The following is a 22,243-nucleotide window of genomic DNA, read 5'->3' as shown; positions in this document are numbered from 1 at the left end:
TATTTCCAAGTAGCGCCAGAAAGAGTGAAGCGGCTGGGCCAAACCCGAAAGGACACTCAGCTGTGGATGTGTCTGGTGGTGAAAAGAAAATCCGATGCTGTAAAGAACAATATTGTTTAGGAACCTGGAATGTCAGATCAATGAATCAAGGTAAGCTAGAGGTGGTCAAACATGAGATGGCAAGATTGAACATCGACATCTTGGGAATCAGCGAACTAAAATGGACAGGCATGGGCGAATTTAATTCAGGTGACCATCATATCTACTATTGTGGGCAAGAATCCCTTAGAAGAAATGGAGTAGCACTCATAGTCAACAAAAGGGTGGGAAAAGCAGTACTGGGGTACAATCTTAAAAATGATAGAATGATCTCAGTACGAATCCAAGGCAAACCATTCAACATCACAGTAATTCAAGTCTATGCCCCAACCACTGAGGCCGAAGAAGCTGAGGTTGATCGGTTCTATGAAGACCTACAACACCTTCTAGAACTAACACCAAAAAAAGATGTCCTCTTCATCATAGGGGATTGGAATGCTAAAGTAGGAAGTCAAGAAATCACCGGGATAACAGGCAGGCATGGCCTTGGTGTACAAAATGAAGCAGGACAAAAGCTAATAGAGTTTTGCCAAGAGAACATGCTGATCATAGCAAACACTCTTTTCCAACAGCACAAGAGGCGACTCTACACATGGACATCACCAGATGGTCAATATCGAAATCAGATTGATTATGTCCTTTGCAGCCAAAGATGGAGAAGCTCCATACAGTCAGTAAAAACAAGACCTGGAGCTGACTGTGGCTCAGATCATGAGCTGCTTCTTGCAAAATTTCGGCTTAAATTGAAGAACGTCGGGAAAACCACTAAACCGTTCAGGTATGACCTAAATCATATCCCTGATGAATATACAGTGGAGATGAGGAATAGATTTCAGGGATTAGACCTGATAGACAGAGTGCCTGAGGAACTATGGACGGAGGTCCGTAACATTGTTCAGGAGGCAGCAACTCAATCCATCCCAAAGAAAAAGAAATGCAAGAAAGCAAAGTGGCTGTCTGATGAGGCTTTACAAGTAGCTCACGAAAGAAAGGAAGCGAAAAGCAAGGGAGAAAGGGGAAGATATACCCAACTGAACACAGAGTTCCAGAGAATAGCAAGGAGAGACAAGAAGGCCTTCTTAAATGAACAATGCAAAGAAATCAAGGAAAACAACAGAATGGGAAAGACTAGAGATCTCTTCAAGAAAATTGGAGATCTCAAGGGAACGTTTTGTGCAAAGACGGGCATGATAAAGGACAAAGAAGGCAGGGACCTAACAGAAGCAGATGAGATTAAGAAGAGGTGGCAAGAATACACAGAAGAACTATACAGGAAAGATCTGAATGTCCCTGATAGCCATGATAGTGCGGTCACTGAACTTGAGCCGGACATCCTAGAGAGTGAAGTCAAGTGGGCCTTAGGAAGCATTAGTAACAACAAAGCTAGCGGAGATGACAGTATTCCAGCCGAACTATTTAAAATCCTAAAAGATGATGCTGTTAAAGTGTTGCATTCAATATGTCAACAAATCTGGAACACTCAACAGTGGCCACAAGACTGGAAAAGGTCAGTTTACATTCCAATTCCAAAGAAGGGCAACGCCAAAGAGTGTTCAAACTACCGCACAATTGCGCTCATTTCACATGCCAGCAAGGTGATGCTCAAAATCCTACAAGCTAGGCTTCAGCAGTATGCGAACCGAGAACTACCGGAAGTACAAGCTGGGTTTCGAAGAGGCAGAGGAACTAGAGATCAAATCGCCAACATTCGCTGCATCATGGAGAAAGCAAGAGAATTCCAGAAAAACGTCTATTTCTGCTTCATTGACTACGCTAAAGCCTTTGATTGTGTGGATCACAACAAACTGTGGCAAATTCTGAAAGTGATGGGAGTACCAGACCACCTTACCTGTCTCCTGAGAAACCTGTACCAGGGTCAAGAAGCAACAGTAAGAACCAGACATGGAACAACCGATTGGTTCAAAATTGGGAAAGGAGTACGACAAGGCTGCATATTGTCACCCTGCTTATTTAACTTATATGCAGAGTACATCATGAGAAATGCCGGGTTGGATGAATCAGAGGTCGGAATTAAGATTGCTGGGAGAATTATCAACAACCTCCAATATGCAGACGATACCACCCTAATGGCAGAAAGCGAAGAGGATCTAAAGAGCCTCTTGTTGAGGGTGAAAGAGGAGAGTGCAAAAGCTGGTTTGAAACTCAACATTAAAAAAACGAAGATCATGGCATCTGGCCCCATCACTTCCTGGCATATAGAAGGGGAAGAAATGGAAGCAGTGACAGATTTTACTTTCTTGGGCTCCAAGATCACTGCAGACGGTGACTGTAGCCATGAAATTAAAAGACGCTTGCTCCTGGGGAGGAAAGCTATGGCCAACCTAGACAGCATAGTAAGAAGCAGAGACATCACCTTGCCGACAAAGGTCCGTCTAATCAAAGCTATGGTTTTCCCAGTAGTAATGTATGGCTGTGAGAGCTGGACTATAAGGAAGGCTGAGCGCCGAAGAATTGATGCTTTCGAACTGTGGTGCTGGAGAAGACTCTTACGAGTCCCCTGGACTGCAAGGAGGTCAAATCAGACCATCCTAAAGGAAATCAACCCTGAGTGCTCATTGGAAGGACAGATACTGAAGCTGAAGCTCCAATATTTTGGCCACCTAATGCGAAGAGAAAACTCCCTGGAAAAGACCCTGATGCTGGGAAAGACTGAAGGCAAAAGGAGAAGGGGACGGCAGAGGATGAGATGGCTGGATAGCATCAGTGATGCAATGAATATGAACTTGAGCACACTCCGGGAGAGAGCGCAGGACAGGAAGGCCTGGCGTGCTATGGTCCTTGGGGTCACGAAGAGTCGGACACGACTGAACGACTGAACAACAACAACAAGGGTGGGGGTCACACATTCCCTCCCCACCCATACCAATTGGGGAGGCACAGCACCTGCTGGCAGAAAACTGCCCCTTGATAGGCCTTGACTTTGCCAAGACATGATTTTCATGCCCCACAACCAGGTCATAGTGCATGACACAGCTTCCTAACATTCCTGTTTAAATTGGCCCTTGATTAAGAACCATGAGGACTGGGATCTTATTTTATTTTTAGGGGAAGGGCCGTAGCTCATTGACAGAAAGACACAGAGAGACTCCTCCCTGCCTAAAACTCTGGAGACCCAGCGCCAGTCAGACAGCACTGAGTTCCATGGACCATTGACTCAGTGGGCGGTTCAGATCTCTGCTGAGCCACAAATCTGGCCTTCTCTGAGCTGAGTTCCCCTTGGAATCAGAACAGGAAAACTACCACCCCAAGCTGCACGGAGGAAAGCAGGGATGCAAGCGTGATTTAAAATCACCCCAATAATTCACCGTTTCCAGAGATCAAAGCTATCTTAAGTGGCTGCAGCAAGAAGAACCTGTCTGGTGCCACCTTAAGGAGCTAAAAAATCTATCTGGGCAGAAGACTTTGTGGACGCTGCCCTGCATGTGATGAAGCAGATGGTGTCCTCAAAAGCTTAAGCCTGAATATACATCTGCTAGGCTTTAAGGTGCCACAAGTCTCTTTTGCTGATGATTAAAGCCTGCCAGGGTCTCCTATCGAAAAGGGGGGGACACCTGTACGTTGATTAGACAATATCAGGAAAGGTGACTCGTAGCCACTGGTTATGAGTCATGATGGCTACGAATTGCACATCCATATTTCGAGGCAGCCTAGATCCGAATATGAAATGCTAGGGTTCAAAAAACTGGGGTGTCTGTTGGCTTCATGCCCCACTTGTGGGCTTTCTGGAGGCAACCTGGGTGGGCAGCCGTCAGAAACCAGACTCTGGATTTGACCTGATCCAGCAATGCTGTGCTTCCTTGTTTCCATCTCTGAGTCCCTCACCCACCCACCACCCTTCCCGCTGCTCAACCCCTCCGCATCTTTGTCTTGAGGATTCTCTCCTTTCAGGGCTTTTTCAGTGGTGGCACCCTGGCTGTAGAAGTTTCTTCAAGGAGACGTTTGTCTGTCCCCACGCTGTTGTCCTTTAGGCACCATTTAAAGACCTACTAATTTGTGCAGACTTTGGGGGCATAGGCAAAGGTTCTATTCATTCCTTTTAATGTATCGATTGTGCTGATGGTTTCATTACTTTTTATTCTCCATTCGTGATCTTCACATTGTTCACATGGTGCATTGCATTTCACTGTATGCATTTCGATGCCAGGTTAAGACCCCCCTCTTTAAACAGGAATTTCGCTGTTAATTTGTTGCTTTATTGATTTTACTGCTGGCCCCTCAAATGTTTTTAATATATATTTTCTAATGCTTAATCATAGAATCATAGAACCATAGGGTCTATACAGTCGAAGGGGCCTACAAGACCATCGAGTCCAACCCCCTGCTCCATGCAGGAAGCCTGATTCCCAGGCGGTCTCCATCAAAGTACTAACCAGGGCTGACCCTGCTTAGCTTCTCGGCCTGGTGGGGAAGACTGTGACCAGACTTATTTTGATACTTGCATTGCTGAATTGTTATTTCTTTATTTGGGGTGATTTTGTCATTGTTTGGTTTTGTCATTGGGGTGGTATAATGATGATAATGATAATGATAATGATAATAATAATAATAAGAAGAAGATAGGTAGTTGGCCAACCTTGAATTTTTGTGACAAAGGGGGGATCTAAATCAAATAAACAGATATTCTCAGCACAGGTGCTGTGCCTAATAATAATAATAATAATAATAACAATAACAACAACAACAACAACAACAGCAACAACAATAATATAGGTTGTTGGCCACCCTGGACTCTTTGTGATGAAGGGGGGATATAAATCAAATAAATAAATAAATATACTTCGCACAGGTGCAGTGCATCTTTCTGTCCTTTCGTCCTCCCTTCTTCCAGCCTGCAAAAAAGAGAAATGCAGGCTTGCATCCTTTATCTACCCGTCCTCTTGGTAGGGCATGATAACTCACCCCCCCCTGTCCCCACACCTAATGTCGCTCAAAAAAAAATCAAATCAAGTGATATTTTGATTATTATTTCTGTCAGGGAAAAAGGGGGGGGGGAGCCCAGCAAAGTTTCATCCCGTTGCTTAGCAACACAACCTGGGGCCTCGGTTCGCTGTCTCCGAGTGTTGGCTGGTGGGGAATATTTTTGAAGGGAGAGGGAGATGGGGGGGGCACATGTGGAGAACATGATATGGGGAGAAGGTTGTTCTCATCTTTCTCAAGGTTCAAAGAGAAAGAGAGAGAGAGAGAGAGAGAGAGAAAGTCTCTTGCCCTTGTTTAATGGCTTTTCTCTGGATGGGCTATTCCAAATCAACGAAACTCAGATATCCCCTCAACCTCTGGCAGCCAACGCCTTCCCTTTAAAACCTCAATTTGGTTCAATCCTGTTTTTCTAAATTAGTTTTTAATAGGGTTGCTCTGCAGAGCTGAAGCTTCAGGAGGGGGTGGTGACTGTGAACCCCCTGGAATATATTCCAGGACTAACATCATGCCTGTTCACCTTCCTTCTCTTCTCTTTTCAAAAAGCAAGTTTCTAGTCCCTTTTACTCGGGGAGGAAAAGGCTCCAGGCAAGACTCTGCCCAACTCCTCACTAAAAATCCACCTTTAAACCTGTGGCATCACTTTAAACGTATTATCGCCAATGGGAACTCCCTTATCTGTGCAAATAGCAAAGCCAGGAAGTTTAACAAGCCCACCCTTCCTGAACGTGGCTCTCCTGGCCTTGACCACTTGCTCTGCACCCCTCTTTTTTTTTTTTTACCAGTCACATTAATGCAAGAACTCATTTAATGCAACACTTTTAAAGGTAAATGGCTTAGAGGTGTTATTATATTAAGTGGTATGGATATATTAATAAATAAATAAACAAACAAACAAACAAACAAACAAATATTATTGGGTCCTACAGAGTAGTCCTATGCATCTCTGTTCTTACGTCCGGGTAAGCAAGTATCGAATTGCAGCCTTCATTTTTGCTTTGTTTTGTTGTGAACCCCAAAACTCCCGAAATGATGTCGTTTCTCCCCCTCATGTATGTTTTAATTACTCTTTTTTATTCCTTTCCTGGCTCTGTGATAGTCTCTTGGAGAAGGAAATAAAAGCAGCGTTCCAAATAAATGTGGAAACAGCTTTGTAAAGGGGGGGCAGATAAAGGGGAAAGATAAGCCTGTATCAAGGTGTCAACAGATCTGTGAATATTGCGAAGCACTTCCCAATTTCAAGAGGAAGAAGAAATCCTGAGGGAACGCTATTTGGTTTAGTTTGGACAAGAGAACTCTGCCCCCATATGGTGCCTTTGGAATGTCTGTTCCTTTACAAACTTCCAAGGACAAACGGGGGAGAAATTCATTCAGTTCACACTTTAACGCACTTCCCTCATTCCGCAATTTCGAACTAAGCTGCGAACTGAAATTGTTGTCCTCCTTTGAAATTTGCACTTCTCCAAAGTTTGCAATGGAGTTCTCAAATTTTAAAAAGGTGCATGCAAGAGCATGTATATTGGGGGGGGGGATTACAGGCAAAAAATCATATATTTGTGAAAACAATGTTTAAAAGGCATGATACGAGGAACATTGTTCCCAAGCCACAATGAGCACATTAGGCAAACTTGTCTACAAAGAAGCATGTATCAAAAATGCATGTACCAAAAAGGAGGTATTGACAGAAACTTGTACCAATATGTCTGTGAAGTGTTATGTGAATTTAAAAAAAAAAAAATCACCCTCGCATTTGGGGATGAACCAGATTTAAGATTGGAATAATGAGAAATGGAGGCAGATGGTAACTGAGCGATTCATTCATCCTTACACTCAAGTGGGTTATTTTGAGAGTACAGTTCCTAAGGAAGATGGCACAGACCTGTAATCCTGCATCAGGTATCGAAAAATCACCTGATGTGGGTCAACCATCCTCCAACTCAGCTTTCTCCTGCTTTCTTTGTCCAAGTCCAAACCAGCTTCTCTGTTCCTCCTTCAGATCCTAGAATCCTAGAGTTGGAAGGGCCCATTTAAGCTTCCAGTGCCCTGCTCAGTGCAGGAACCCAGTTTAGAGCATCCCTGAGAGATGGCTGCCCGGTCTCTGCTTGAGTACCTCCAGAGACGGAAAGCCCCCTGCCTCCTGAGGTAGTTGGTTGCAATTTCTGACTGCTCTGACCATTCAAAGGTTTTTCCTAATGTCCAACAAACATCTATCTACCTGTAACCATTATTTTTGTGTCCTGCAGTCTTGGATGATACAGAACAGGTTGCAGCCCTCTTCTGTGTGACAACAACCCTTTAGGGATTTGAAAAGTGCTATCATATCCCCCTTCAGTCTTCTCAAGACTAAACATACCCAGTTCCTTCTGTCTTCCCTTGTAGGACTAAGTTTCTAGTCCCCTGATCATCTCTGTTGCCTTCCCTCACTTCGTTCCAATTCATAGAATCATAGAAGAGTAGGGTTGGAAGGGGTCTATAAGACCATCGAGTCCAACCCTCTGCTCAGTGCAGGAATCCAAGTCAAAGCATCCCTGACAGGTGGCTGTCCAGCCTCGTCTTGAAGGCCTCCAGTGTGGGAGAGCCCACCGCCTCCCTCGGTCATTGGTTTTATTGTCGTCTTGCTCTAACAGTCAGGAAGTTTTTCCTGAGGTTCAGCCGGAATCTGGCTTCCTGTCACTTGAGCCCATTGTCCCATGTCCTGCACTCTGGGAGGATCAAGAAGAGATCCCGGCCTTCCTCTCTGTGACAGCCTTTCAAGTCCTTGAAGAGTGCTATCATGTCTCCCCTCAGTCTTCTCTTCTCAAGGCTAAACATACCCAGAATTCAACTGAATCCTGCTCCAAGTGTGCTCAGAACTGAAATTCTGATGGAGTCACATCCCAAAGGCTGAAGAGAGATTCTAGGACATTAAGGACAATTGAAACCCTTTGGTGAAGTCCCTGAGCACCTGTACAGTTTGTCAAGTAAAACCGTGGCCTAGTCACGCTCATCAAGAGAGCCAAATGCATCACTAGGGATGTTGCAAGCGCCCAACTTTGTCCGGGGGGCTGGCAAAATCCCCCACACGCACCCCCCTGGCCTCCCGGCTCCCTGGACCCTGTTTGCCCGTCCGAAGAGTGCACTGGAGCCTGGCAGGTGCCCAGGAACAGTCCAGACTTGACTGGGCTGTTCCTGACCAGGCAGGAGGAAGAGGAGGAGGTACCCCATGGCACGCACCCTCCCAGATGCTTCCCATACTCACCTGGGCCCCATCTAGCAAGCACCAGCCATTTTGCTGACTTGTTGTTTTTTGGTTCTTACAAAAACAGGAATTAAAAGAAACAGTGCATATTTAAATATGCACATTTTTAAGCTCCCTTTTTTTGGTGGGGGGGGGAGGCAGCAATATGGTGGCCAACTACCAGACGGGCCTGGGGTGAGTGTGGGTGACTTGCCGAGCTCTTGGGGGTTCAAGCGCAGGTCTGGGGGGTGAGCGGGGCTGATGCTTTAGTGGGCGCCCGGAGAACCTGGTCAGGGGTGAGTTCGCCCATCCCTAGTCATCACACCACTTTCAGCATCCAATTCCTCCTCCTGCAAAAAAATTGAAAAATTAAAATAGATGGCTGGGGGGCTAATATCCCCTGACACTAATAAGCGACTGTCAATTTTGATGATCCATTCTTCCCTACGCATTGGTTTGGAAGGTTGCCAACATGCCAAGGCCCAAGGGTCACTAATGCTGTTTGTGTTTAATCCAGGGCTTGATCATTCAATTGAAGCTCCTTGGTGGATATCACCTCACATTTCTGTCAGGAAAAGAGATTGTCCCAAATGTCAAAGGTGGGAGCATTTTAGTGGCGGGAGAAAGGGGAGCATCAAGCTGAAAGAGGCTCCGCAGCCCTGAAGTAAAGGATACCTTCAGATAGTGGTCTGTAAAGTAGGACACTTCAACCTGCAGCTTTCTTCATGGAAGCCATCTCCTTTGCCACTGAATTATGTTCACAATGAAAGCAAAATTCCAAACGTCTAGTCCCTCTTCTCCCATTTGCATGGGCTTGTCCAGGATTTGCATCCAGGACCTCTTCCATAGGGATAGCGTGGGCACCCAATTCAGTCCGGGAATCTGGCGGAACCGCCCCTGCCTGCACCCCCGAGCCTCACTCACTGAGCTCCTGCCCCTGCCCGCCCCTTACCCAAGCTTGGCGAATGGCCTGCACTCACCCCAGCTGCCTCATCGAGCCTCATGGCCGCCATTTTTTGAGAAATAAAATGGCGATCGCAAAAATGCGCACATTTGTGCACGTGCAAAAATGCACACTTGTGAATGTGCACATCTGCGTATGCAGGAAAATACGCATTTTTGAGCATGGGAAAACACGCACATTTTTGCACTCGCCATTTCATTTTTCCAAAAAATGGTGACCACGAGGGTCGACGAGGCCGCTGGGATGAGTGTGAGCTGCTCAGCGAGTGTGGCAGGGGCTCGAGCATGGTCCGGGGACCAGCGAGTGGGGGCAGGGCTGTATGAGCTTCCGGAGAACCCGGACAGGGGTGAGTTTGCACATCCCTATTCTTGCATCACCCAAAGTGAGCATCACATGCCCAGGCCAACAAACCTGAACTTCTTCTGGAACTCTCGTCTCCGTAACATGCTCTTTTAAACTTGCATGTTCTTTCCCGTGTTACCAGCAGAAGTGTTGATGAAGGGATCAGTTTCGCCTTGGGATTTACACTCGGTCTTTCCCTGCAATCTGGGTTCCACCCCTGTTGATTTCAAAGTATTGTTTAACAATAACATTCCATCTAGCTGCAACATCCTTTGTAAAAAAAACCAACCTGAAAGTAACGTGAGCCTTTTAATGCACGCACATAATGCTTGCACACACACACTGAGAAATTTGCTGGTTTGTCTGTCCCTGGAGAATAGGCAGGAAAAGGGAGGGGATGAGCCTTTGGTCTTTGCATCTCCACCAGGAAATAAATTACTAGGTGAAAATTAGAAAAATGCCATTTCAATGAAAGGCAAAGTAAAGGTGGAGGGGGGGGGGGACCTGACAACACTGGCAATAAAGAATCAGATTACCCAAAAATAAAATGAAAGGAGCAGAGTGCCATTAGGGGTGTAAATGTAGTGACCTCAAGCTCTGAATGTTAAAGTGTTGTCATTTTCCAAAACATTGCTGCAGATTTACAGAGTTGCCTTATGCAGAACCATCCACTTTGTCCATCTACATAGGAACATAGGAAGCTGCCTTATTTTGAGTGAGACCATCGGTCTATCCACAGGGGACTGGCTTTTTCTGAATTGCATTGGTTCCACAGATCTGAGGACTGTTTTTGTCATGGGGGGTGGGTGCGGGCAAATGCACATTTGCAAACAGGAAAAAAAACTCATCCAAAAATCCAACTCCATCAATGGGCAGACGATGGAACAAAACACAGATGGAATGGATTAAACAAGATCCATACATCATGAAACCAGCAGCCATGCCTCCCTGGGGTTTGAGGAAGGATTTTTTCCCAGGCCTCTCTGGGCACCTGGGACCTTCTGATTGGAGATAAGGCAGGGAAGGTGGCAGGCCAGATGGAGACCTCCCTTGGGCCATGTTGGGTTCACAGGCCAGAACTTCCCCATTCCTCTATACAATTCTAGCAGGCTGATGGTCTGGTGGCTGTTGGTAGCAATGAGAAGCCCCTCCCCTCCCCAACATGGAAATCCTTGTGTCCCAGAGCTCATGGCCAATGAAGGGAAGGACTGTATCTCAGTGGGAGAATGTATGATTTGTGCGCACAACATCCCAGGGTTCTATTTCAGTGGGGCACTAAATCCACTCTCTGTTTCAGTCAGAACCAGTCAGAACTCTAAATGAGCTATCCAAAGTGCTGCACCTTATCCTCAAAATGGGTCCAGCACCTTGAATAGCTCCTTTAGAGCCCTGACCGGATCTGACTGAAACCCAGAGCAGAGTCACTGCCCCACTGAAATAGGAGTAACCGACCTCCACTGGTCCTAGGGCCAGGTTCCACCAGTTTCTCCAGCTTGGGCTGGGAAAGAATCTTGCCTGAAACCCTGAAGAGCTGCTGCTGCAGCTCTTGCAGTGTCGACAAGACTGGGCTAGATTCAAGGCCCCAGTTCAATGTAAGGCAGCTTGCAATGTTCCTGTTCAAACCAGAGCCATGAGGACTAGTACCTTACTTTTGCTTTAGGGGAAAAGACCATAGTTTGGTGGTAGGCGGCCACCTCCTTTCATGCAGAAGGGTGGCTCAGTTGAGGGCTGGTCCTTTCTAAAGCAACATCTCTCTTGCTGTGCTCTCTGCTGGACAGCTCCCCTGCTAGCCAGGACTGCCCAGGAAAGCGATCTGGGGTTGTGGTGGACAGTGCAATGAAGATGTTCACCCAGTGTGTGGCCGCTGTGAAAAAGGCAAACTCCATGCTAGGCGTAATTAGAAAAGGGATTGAGAATAAAATTGCCCATATCCTACTGCCCCTATACAAAACTAGGGTGCAGCCACACTTGGAATACCGTGTCCAGTTCTGTTCACCACACCTAAAAAAAGATATTGTAGAGCTGGAAAAGGGGCAGAAAAGGGCAACTCAAGTGATCAAGGGGCTGGAGCATCTCCTCTATGAGGGAAGGTTACAACAGCTGGGATTGTTTAGCCTGGAAAAAAGGAGGGTCGGGGAGACATGAGAGAGGTCTACGAAATTATGCATGGCATGGAGAATGTGGAGAGGGAGACATTTTTCTCCCTCTCTCAAAATGCTAGAACCTGAGGTCATCCCATGAAGCTGATGAGTGGGAGGATCAGGACAGAGAAAAAGAAGGATTTCTTCACACAGCATGAGTTAAACTATGGAACTCACTACCACAGGATGTAGTGATGGCCACCCATTTGGATTTATTTATTTATTTATTAAATTTATTAATCGCCCATCTGACTGGTCACCCAGCCACTCTGGGCGATGTACAACCCACCATAAACAATTTAAAACAATAAAATTTTACCATAATTTTTTTTTAAAAAAAAATACCCTAACCCACCCCAAATGCCTGCCTGAACAACCACGTTTTTAATGCACGACGGAAGCTCATTAAAGAGGGGGCATGACGGAGTTCCCTAGGGAGGGAGTTCCACAGAGTGGGGGCCACCACAGAGAAGGCCCTCTCCCTCGTCCCCACCAGTCTAGCTGTCCTGGCTGATGGGACAGAGAGAAGGCCATCCGAGGCTGATCTTGTTAAGCGGCCTGTCTGGTGTTGCTGGAGGCGCTCCTTAAGATAGGCTGGGCCGGAACCATATAGGGTTTTAAAGGTCAAAACCAACACCTTGAATTTGGCCCGGAAAACAACTGGTAACCAGTGCAACTCCTTCAGCACTGGAGTGATGTGATCTCGCCAGCGGCTGCCTTTAATCAGGCGAGCCGCCGCGTTCTGTACCAGCTGCAGTTTCCGAACCGTCTTCAAGGGTAACCCCACGTAGAGCGCATTACAGTAGTCCAAACGAGAGGAGACCAGGGCATGTACTACCGATGGGAGCAGATGGTCGGGAAGGAAGGGGCGCAGCCGCCGTATCAGATGGAGTTGATACAGCGCTGTCCGGCTCACAGCTGACACCTGAGCCTCCATGGACAGCTGGGAGTCCAAAATGACCCCCAGGCTGCGGACCTGGTCTTTCAAGGGTAGCTGTACCCCATTCAACACCAGGTCAACATCCCCCAGCCTCCTCTTGTCTCCCACCAAAAGTACCTCGGTCTTGTCAGGGTTGAGCTTCAGCTTATTCCTCCCCATCCAGCCACTCACCGTCTCCAGACATTTGGACAGGGATTCTACGGCCAACCTTGGTGAAGATGTGAATGAGAGGTAGAGCTGAGTGTCATCCGCATATTGATGACACTGCACCCCAAACCTCCTGATGATAGCCCCCAGTGGCTTCACATAGATGTTAAATAGCATCGGGGAGAGGATGGAACCCTGTGGCACCCCACAAGTAAGTGGCCACGGGTCCGAAACCTCCTCTCCCAGTGCTACCCTCTGGTATCTGCCAGAGAGGAAGGACCGGAACCACCGCAATACAGTGTTTCCAATGCCCAACCCCTGCAGGCGGTCCAGGAGGATACCGTGGTCAACGGTATCAAAAGCCGCTGAGAGGTCGAGGAGAACAAGGAAGGAGCATTCACCCCTATCCAGAGCCCTCCTCATATCATCCACCAAGGCGACCAAGGCCGTTTCTGTCCCATGCCCAGGCCTGAAGCCCGACTGAAATGGGTCTAGATAATCAGTTTCTTCCAAGTGTGCCTTCAACTGCACCGCCACCACCCGCTCAATCACCTTGCCCAAAAATGGCAGATTTGAGACTGGGCGAAAGTTGTTCAGAACTTGAGGATCCAAGGAGGGCTTCTTTAAGAGCGGTCTTATCACTGCCTCCTTGAGGGCTGATGGCATCACTCCCTCCTCAAGGGAGGCGTTCACCACTGCCTTGATCCCCTCACCCAGTCTCTCTCTGCAGCTCATAATGAGCCAAGATGGGCAAGGATCAAAGGCGCTTGGACAAATTCCTGGAGGAACAGGGTATCAGTGGTCTTGATGGCTGTGTGCTACCTCCAGCACCACAGGCAGTGAGCCTGTGTACACCAGTTGCTGGGGAACATGGGTGGGAGGGTGCTGTTGCACTCATGCCCTGCTTGTGGGTTCCTGGCTGACAGCTGGTTGGCTGCTATGTGAACAGAATGCTGGACTAGATGGACCCTGGGTCTGATCCAGCTGGGCTCTTCAGATGTTCTGATGTTCCTTATCCTTGAACCACAGGACTGTTCCTAGTAATGTTGGGGGCTGGCTTCTCTAGCAGGGATGGCAGGAACAGGACAAGAGCACCAGGCTGGGAGGGAATGGGCAGGAGAACCCATGACTGCAAGATATGTTGCTGCCTGAGGTGAAGGGCAAGATACCCCTGCTCCTGTTCCATGTACAACAGCCTGGCAGTTGAATCTTTCTTTGACCCTGGCAAGGGGGAGCATTCTCCACTGCAGCTGAAGGCAACAGACTAACTTAGGGGGCACAGGGCAGGCTGCGTAACCCATAGGTCTCTCCTCCCACCCTTTGCTGCCTCCTCCTAGAATCTTCCACCTGAGGTGACCACCTCACTCAGCCTCATGGTGGGGCCAGCCCTAATGGCTGTTTTATCTCCTACTATGGCAAAAGTCCAAAGGGCTGTCCCACAGAACAGGGAGCAGGCTTGTTTTCTGTCACTCCAGAGGGCAGGACTGGAACTGCAGGGACATTGCAGGGAAGCAGATTTCGGCTAGACTGTAGGAGAATTTGGCTGTTCGGCAGCTAGACAGACCACCTCGGGAGTTGGTGGACTCTCCTTTGCCAGAGGTATTTAAAACAGAGCTGTGAGCAAAGGGCCTCTTGAAATTCTCCACTTTACTTGTGGGCAGAGAAATTTGGGGGAGAATTTCACCGAATTTCTCCAGGGGGAAGAGAGATTCTCCACAGTTTCTCCCAGGTAGGGCTTGCCATTGACAGGGCTTATAGCACAGCTTCTTTCTTTTTGATATAAGGCTTGGGGGGGGGGGTCATGCTGCAGCAGCATCAACTGTCTTGGCAGGCCGGCCCCCAGTTTGCATCCACCACAATGCAGGTGGGGGCAGTGTGGTGTCCAGCTCCAGGGATGAGGTGGAGTTAGTGCTCTGCCAGAATCTGTCCTCCAATTTCCTGAAAGTTTCCTCCCCCCATGAAAGAGGCTTCCATTGTTCTGCCTCATTCATGATGTTTGATAATTTATTTTTTGTGGTGTTTTGGAGCTTGACTAATCACAGCGAGCCTCCCAGGCTGCCTGCACGTCCTGACCTGAAAAAGCGCTATGGGAGGATTTACCCCTTCGTGCCTTCAACTGGGCTTTCATTGAAGTGTGAGAAGCTGAGGAGGCTGCAGGTGGCCAGAGAGATGATTGTACAATGAAAAACAGGACACTTGGGCTCACTCCTCAGCCACCTCCTACGTAAGCCCAAGAAGCCCAAACCCAACCCTTGAGAATTTCTCCGAAATGTCTTCACCATTGAATTTCTTCTCAAAATCAATTTCTCTTCTATCACATTGAATGAGAATGGCCAAAAAAAATGGGGGAGAAATTTTCGGCACAGCACTAATTTAAACCATCTGCCAGGAATACTGCAGATGCAAGATCCCTGAACTGAACAGGGGGTTGGGCTAGATGACCTCCAAAGACCCTTCCAATGTTAAAACTCTAGGATGTGGTGCAGCAATATAGAGTCATTTGACTGCCCTCCAGATTTGAATCAGGGCCCAAATTAGTTTCAGCAGATCTTAATGGAATCGGTTCTGTAGAGCTCCCTCTCCCCTCCCCTCTCTCTCTGTGTCCACCTTTGCCAGAATTTCATTTGCGTGTTCTATTCTTAATCATGGAGATGTTTTGTAATTAAAACAAAAACAACAAAAAACCCATGGCGGATGTCGACAGTGTGGGAGCAATTAATCATCTCTTTCCCCCCCAGTTATTTCACACTTTAAATAACCCTGGGCTATTAGCAGGCTGGTATTGAGGCTCTTGCTGTTTCACGTTGACTTCGGAGGCACCCCCACAACATATCTCCCCCTCCCCTCCCAATGCCAAATTCCTGGCTTTGGGCCTTCCTCAGTTGCAAAGGCAAACAGCCGCTCTTCCAGATCCGGACTAGAATAGCGAGCATCCCTGATCATCTGTGCGCTTCCATATGGTCCAATTTCTCTCCCACCTGTCCAGCAACATGTTCTGTGACTCTCTCCTCCTAGGATGTCTTGGCAGGGCTTTCCCAGGGGGGCAGAGAGAGTTGCCAAGACTTTGAGTCGGCAAAGCAAATGAATGCAGCAGCTGTTGGCTCAGGGAGAAGAGATAGAGAGGTCTATCTCTCTAACAGTAATATGAGGGCCTCCAGAGAGGATGTCCATCTGTCCTGTGTCGGTATCCTTTAGCCAAGGTCCTGGAAGGGCTAGCCACATTGCCTCATGGACTGAGGTGGTGTCAGGAACCAGGACCCTGAACCCTTGTCTTCAAAGGATCCCACCCTCATGTCCTCAGAAGAAGAGGCTCCAGAGTTAATGCTTCAGGGTGTCGACTCAGCCACAGAAAGGCATCACAGAGCTTCTATTTTCCCAGGCCCCAGTTCTCCAGAAAGACCCCAAAGACTCTGAGGACGCAAGCCATGAGCCACTCCCACATCACTGCAGCCTGAGATGGCTAAAACAGTCCAGGCCCCTTTAGGAGACCAAGCCTCAGTCAGCATGGAAGCAAGGCCAACCAGCCTAAAAGTAGCCCGTCTCCTATTTAACCCTCAGTCCTGCTCTGCCACTTGTTGGAGCAACATGGCCTCATCTGGAGTACTGTGTCCAGTTCTGGGCACCACACTTTAAGAAGGATGCAGACAAATTGGAGAGGGTTCAGAGGGGGGCAACAAAGATGATCAGGGGACTGGAAACAAAGCCCTATGAGGAGAGACTGGAAGAACTGGGCATGTTTAACCTTGAGAAGAGAAGACTGAGGGGAGATATGATAGCGCTCTTCAAGTACTTGAAAGGTTGTCACAGAGAGGAAGGCCAGGATCTCTTCTCCATCATCCCAGAGTGCAGGACATGGAATAGTGGGCTCAAGTTACAGGAAGCCAGATTCCAGCTGAATATCAGGAGAAACTTCCTGACTGTTAGAGCAATACGACAATGGAAACAATTACCTAGGGAGGTGGTGGGCTCTCCCACACTGGAGGCGTTCAAAATGAGGCTGGACAGCCATCTGTCAGGGATGCTCTGACTTGGATTCCTGCATTGAACAGGGGGTTGGAGACGATGACCTTGTAGGCCCCATCCAACCCTACTATTCTATGATTCTATGATCAGGGGACTGGAAACAAAGCCCATGAGGAGCAACTGAGAGAACAGGCCATGTTTAGACCTGAGAAGAGAAGACTGAGGGGAGATAGGAGAGCGCTCTTTGAGTACTTGAAAGGTTGTCCCAGAGAGGAAGGCCAGGATCTCTTCTCCATCATCCCAGAGTGCAGGACACGGAATAGTAGCCTCAAGTTACAGGAAGCCAGATTCCAGCTGAACATCAGGAAAAACTTCCTGACAGAGCAATACAACAATGGTGGAACCCGTTACCTAGGGAGGTGGCAGGCTCTCCCACACTGGTGGCCTTCAAGACGAGGCCATCTGTCAGGGATGCTCTGACGTGGATTCCTGCATTGAGGAGGGGGTTGGGCTCGATGGCCTTGTAGGCCCCTTCCAACCCTACTGTTCTATGGTTCTATGATTCTATGATACAAACAGCCCTCTCTGGGTTCCAGCCTCAGTGCCACTTGGAGCTTTCCATGGTGCTGATCTCTTCCTAGCTTGCTTACCTTACTAACCTCACCTGAAATGTTCGAGATTCCATCCATAGCAGATCCCTGCAACCCAAATACTGGGCATGGGCAGAACTCATGGCCTGCTGAAACGTGATGCTGGCCCAGCTCCCATATAGACCTGCCTGGCTGCTGTGGTCATCAGCAGTTCTCCTGGTTGTGGAACATCCTGCAGCAGATGTCCATCTGGTGACACCCAGGGAGAGAGGCCTTTTCTGTGGTGGCCCCTACTCTGTGAAATATTTCCGGCCTCCCTCAAGAAATAAAACATGTGTCAACTCAAGTTCAAGTGCATGCTGAAAAGTTTTTTTTAATTCACCGTGGCATTTCATGATGTGAGATGCCTGGTATTCTGATTGTTAGCTAATGGCCATTGGTTATGCTTTTACATTTTTAAAGTTATTTGTATAACTATAGTCTATGTAGTATTGTTGTTGTATCTATAATAGATATATAAGAAAATTTGCATTGTGTGTGTTTTTATTGTTGTGTGACCCCTGGATATATACATGACAGGTGAAGTAGAAACACTGTCAAATAAACACATTTGAGGCAGTTGGTGGGGAACCAGTAGGCCTTCCTGATGCTGTCAGACTCCCATATCATGCTGGCTGGGGGTGCTGGGAGCTAGAGACCATCGAGATTTGGTTCCCTACCGCTGATTAAAAACACATCTAACCTTGCCCTTCAAGAGGGCTTCCCAGGGCAGCCAACAAATAGTTAAAATCCCAAAGAAACAAATTAAAACAGAAACTCTCCCTGCAAATGTGTGTGCACACACACACAGGGTAGCGTGCCATGGTATGCATGTGCTAGCACTAATGATGTTTATAATAATGAGCCATTGTGATGTAATGGTGAGAGTGTTGGACTGGGAGCTGGGAGACTAGGCCATGGAAGCTCGCTGGGTGACTCTGGGCCAGTCACAGACTCTCAGCCCAGCCTACCTCACAGGGTTGTGGTTGTGAGGATAAAATGGGGAGGAGGAGGATAATGTAAGCCGCCTTGGGTTCCTTGCAAGAGGAAAAAAGGCAGGATATAAATTAAATAAACCAAATAAAAATAAATAAATATTGCACTAGTGCAAAGCACAACATAACTAGCACAAACATTGGTAATAATATTATTACTTCATTGTTGAATACAGCTACACTGTAGTTCCCCAACCTGGTGCCTAAAAAACAATATTGTGGGGCTAGAAAAAGGGCAGAAAAGGGCAACTCAGATGATCAAGGAGCTGGAGCATCTCCCCTATGAGGGAAGGTTACAACAGCCAGGATGGTTTAGCTTGGAGAAAAGGAGGGTCACGGGAGACATGAGGGAGGTCTGCAAAATTATGCCTGGTGTGGAGAATGTGGAGGGGGAGACCATTTTCTCCTTTCTCATACTAGAAGCCGATGGGGTCATCCCATGAAGCTGAATAATGGGAGATTCAGGACAGATAAAAGGAGGTTTGCCTTCACACAGCACGGAGTTTAGCTATGGAACTCACTTCCACAGGATGTAGCGATGGCCACCACTTTGGATGGCTTTAAAAGGGGGTTGGACAAATTCCTGGAGGAGAAGGCTATCAATGGTTACTAGTCCTGATGGCTATATGCTACCTCTAGTACCATAGGCAGTAAGCCTATGTGCACCAGTTGCTGGGGAACATGGGCAGGAGGGTGCAATTAAATTCCTGTCCTGCTTGTGGTTTTCCCATGGGCAGCTGGTTGGCCACTGTGTGAACAGAATGCTGGACTAGATGGACCCTTGGTCTGATCCAGCAGGGCTCTCCTGATGTTCTTATGTGCCCTCAATACATTTTGGATTCCTATCAGCCCCAGCCAGCACAGCCAAGGGTCAGGAATGCTGGGCGTTGTAATCCAAAACATCTTGAAGGCACCAAGTTGGGGAATGGTGACCTACAGTCTTGACTCTGCATTCATAATCTCAGGTAGGTGCTGCCTGGACTCAAATACAGCAAATATGAAATGGATTGAAATGGGCTCTGTTGATAGGAAGCCAGATTCCAGCTGAACATCAGGAAAAACCTCCTGACAGTTAGAGCAATACGACAATGGAACCAGTCACCTGGGGAGGTGGTGGGCTCTCCCACACTGGAGGCCTTCAAGACGAGGCTGGACAGCCATCTGTCGGGGATGCTCTGACTTGGATTCCTGCGTTGAGCAGGGGTTGGACTCGATGGCCTTGTAGGCCCCTCCCAACCCTACTAGTCTATGATCCTATGATGAGTTTGATAAAAGGCAGCTGACAAATGGAGCACTAATCCTTCTGTAGGTGGACTGCACATAAAGAGTAACAGCTGTATGCGTAAATGCTATGTGAGTTGGAAGTACATGACCGCTAACTATTCCTCCGCCGACTTTTCAAGGGGATTGGCCCATTCTTGTTCCAGGGCGTGTGTGTGTCTGCATTTTGGAAATTTGGCAGGCAACCAACTGCAGTCCATATGGGATGAAGGGATGAATCCCTTATAAGGAGATTCAGCAACAGGGAAAACTACAGGACTTGGCGGAAGTCCCTTTTCTAATTAACTGAGATCATTAGCTCCAAATCTCTCTCCAGAAAGAAAGAAAGAAAGAAAGAAAGAAAGATGAAGGAAAGGAGGGAGGGAGGGAGGGAGGGAGGGCAGGAAGGCAGGAAGAAAGCAAGCAAGCAAGCAGCAAGCAAGCAAGCAAGCAAGCAAGCTTTCTATCATTACTTGACTTGCGCCTTTCCCTCCCCACTTTTTGGGGAAAGACAGCCAACTTCTTAATTGCCTCAATGACTGATTCATTCAAAGGCAGCTTGGAGCCAAAAGAATTGGCTGTATGATCAGGCAGCCATCTTATACGATAATGGACTTTAAAAAAAAACTGGTTTGTGCCACCCCCTCTTATAACTGGCTGAGCTGCTGGTGATGTCACAGAAGGTTCACAGCCATTCGGTTGGAGGTAGGATGTTGATTAACGGCATCGGCTCTGCAAGAGGGAACCTGCAATATATCAACCTGATGGGATTTATTTATTTTATTTATTTATTGCATTTATACCCCGCCTTTTTTCCTCTTTGCAAGGAACCCAAGGTGGCTTACATTATCCTCCTCCTCTCCATTTTATCCTCACAACAACAACCCTGTGAGGTGGGTTGGGCTGAGAGTCTGTGACTGGCCCAAAGTCACCCAGTGAGCTTTCATGGCCAAGTGGGGACTAGAACCCAGATCTCCCAGCTCCTAGTCCAACACTCTCACCACTACACCACACTGTCTGAATCTGAGTTCTGGCTCCTTCTCCTGGGTAGACCCTGGGTTGCAACTGCATGGCACAGATCAGGGATGTTTGCTGAGAGCTGTCGGGCCAGTTGCAGGAGGAAGGGCATGACCCGTTTTCCTGCTCCTTGAGAAACCTCACTGAAGGCCTAAGGACGAAGTGGTGCGTTGGGGGCAGGAAATGAAGAGAACCGGGTTGCCAGGTTTGGCAAGGGGACGCCAGTGTGGGATTCATTCTCAGGGCTGTAAACCTCAGAGACGTCCACAAATCTGGCACACTTGTGTATGTGAGGGTTGAACCAGTGAGCTAGATGAGCTTCCACACAGCGAGCTGATCCATGCTTTGGTCTCCTCACAACTGGGCTGCTCTCCAGGGAGCAAGCAGGCATCTCCTGCTCCTCCTTCTCACCAGCAGTGCTGTCTGGGCCAGAGCGAGAGGCAGGGGAACAAGGAGGTTGCCACGGGGAAGAGGCAGGACAAGTCCAGGGGGCTGTTGGCAACGGGCCCCTGCTGGAGTGTGGGCACTTGTCAGGTGCCTGACCATTTCGAACCTTGGCATCAGTCCAAGGTAAGGTGGGATTCGAACACAGATCTCCTGGCTCCCCTGGATCACATGGGAGGGAGGGAGAAGGAGAGAGACAAATAGAGAGACAGAGGCAGACAGAGAGAGACAGAGAGAAGGAAAGAAATGGTGTTCCAGATTCCTAAAGTAGAGACCTTTGCAAATTGGAGGGGGGGGGTATACCATGAGAACAGAAATACTGATTTTGTCCTTCTCCATCTGTTTTAGAATCCTTTTTATTGGGCTAAAAACACATCTCCATTCGTATACAAACACATTCTCAATTTCGCTTTGTTTCATTCACGCTCCCCACTCCAAAAAGCACCTTGCATTGTTTTCAAGCCAACTAAATAAAATATGTGGCACTAGTGCACAGATGCGCCTGTGTGAGCATGTCTCGAAGATGGAAATAAGAGAGAACAACATATACATCTGTTGACCTCCAGATTTTGCTGGACTACAACTCCCATCGTAGTGACCATTGCCCATGTGGAGTGGGGCTGATGGGAGCTGGAGTTCCTCGAAATCTGGGGGACCGGTTATGTGCAGTTACTTAGAACTTAACCACAGGCAAGGGCAGGGTGGTATGGAAATTTAGGCAGAAGCTCTGAGGCTTTGAAAAAAATGGTTGCAGATCCTGAAAAGGGCGGGGGGGGGGGTTTGACTCAGAATACCCAGAGTGCATTGTACAATAAATGAAGCCAGTGTGATGTAGTGGTTAGAGTGTTGGACTGGGATTGGGGCGACCCGGGTTCAAGCCCACGCTAGGCCATGAAGCTCACTGGCCTCCTTTGAGCCAGTCCCTGATGCTCAGCCTGATGCTACCTGATGCTACCTCACAGGGTTGTTGTGAGGGGAAAAATGAAGAGGAGGGAGTGCAGTGGCAAGAGTGTTGGACTGGGAGCTGGGAGATCCAGGTTCTAGTCCCCACTTGCCATGGAAGCTCTCTGGGTGACTTTGGGCCTGTCACACACTCTCAGCCTAACCTACCTCACAGGGTTGTTGTTGTGAGGATAAAATGGAGAGGAGG

Source organism: Heloderma suspectum, chromosome Z (genome assembly GCF_057233095.1).
Source record: "Heloderma suspectum isolate Gila_16-S chromosome Z, 16-S_ref, whole genome shotgun sequence".
Taxonomy (NCBI): domain Eukaryota; kingdom Metazoa; phylum Chordata; class Lepidosauria; order Squamata; family Helodermatidae; genus Heloderma; species Heloderma suspectum.
This window is presented reverse-complemented; position numbering follows the sequence as displayed.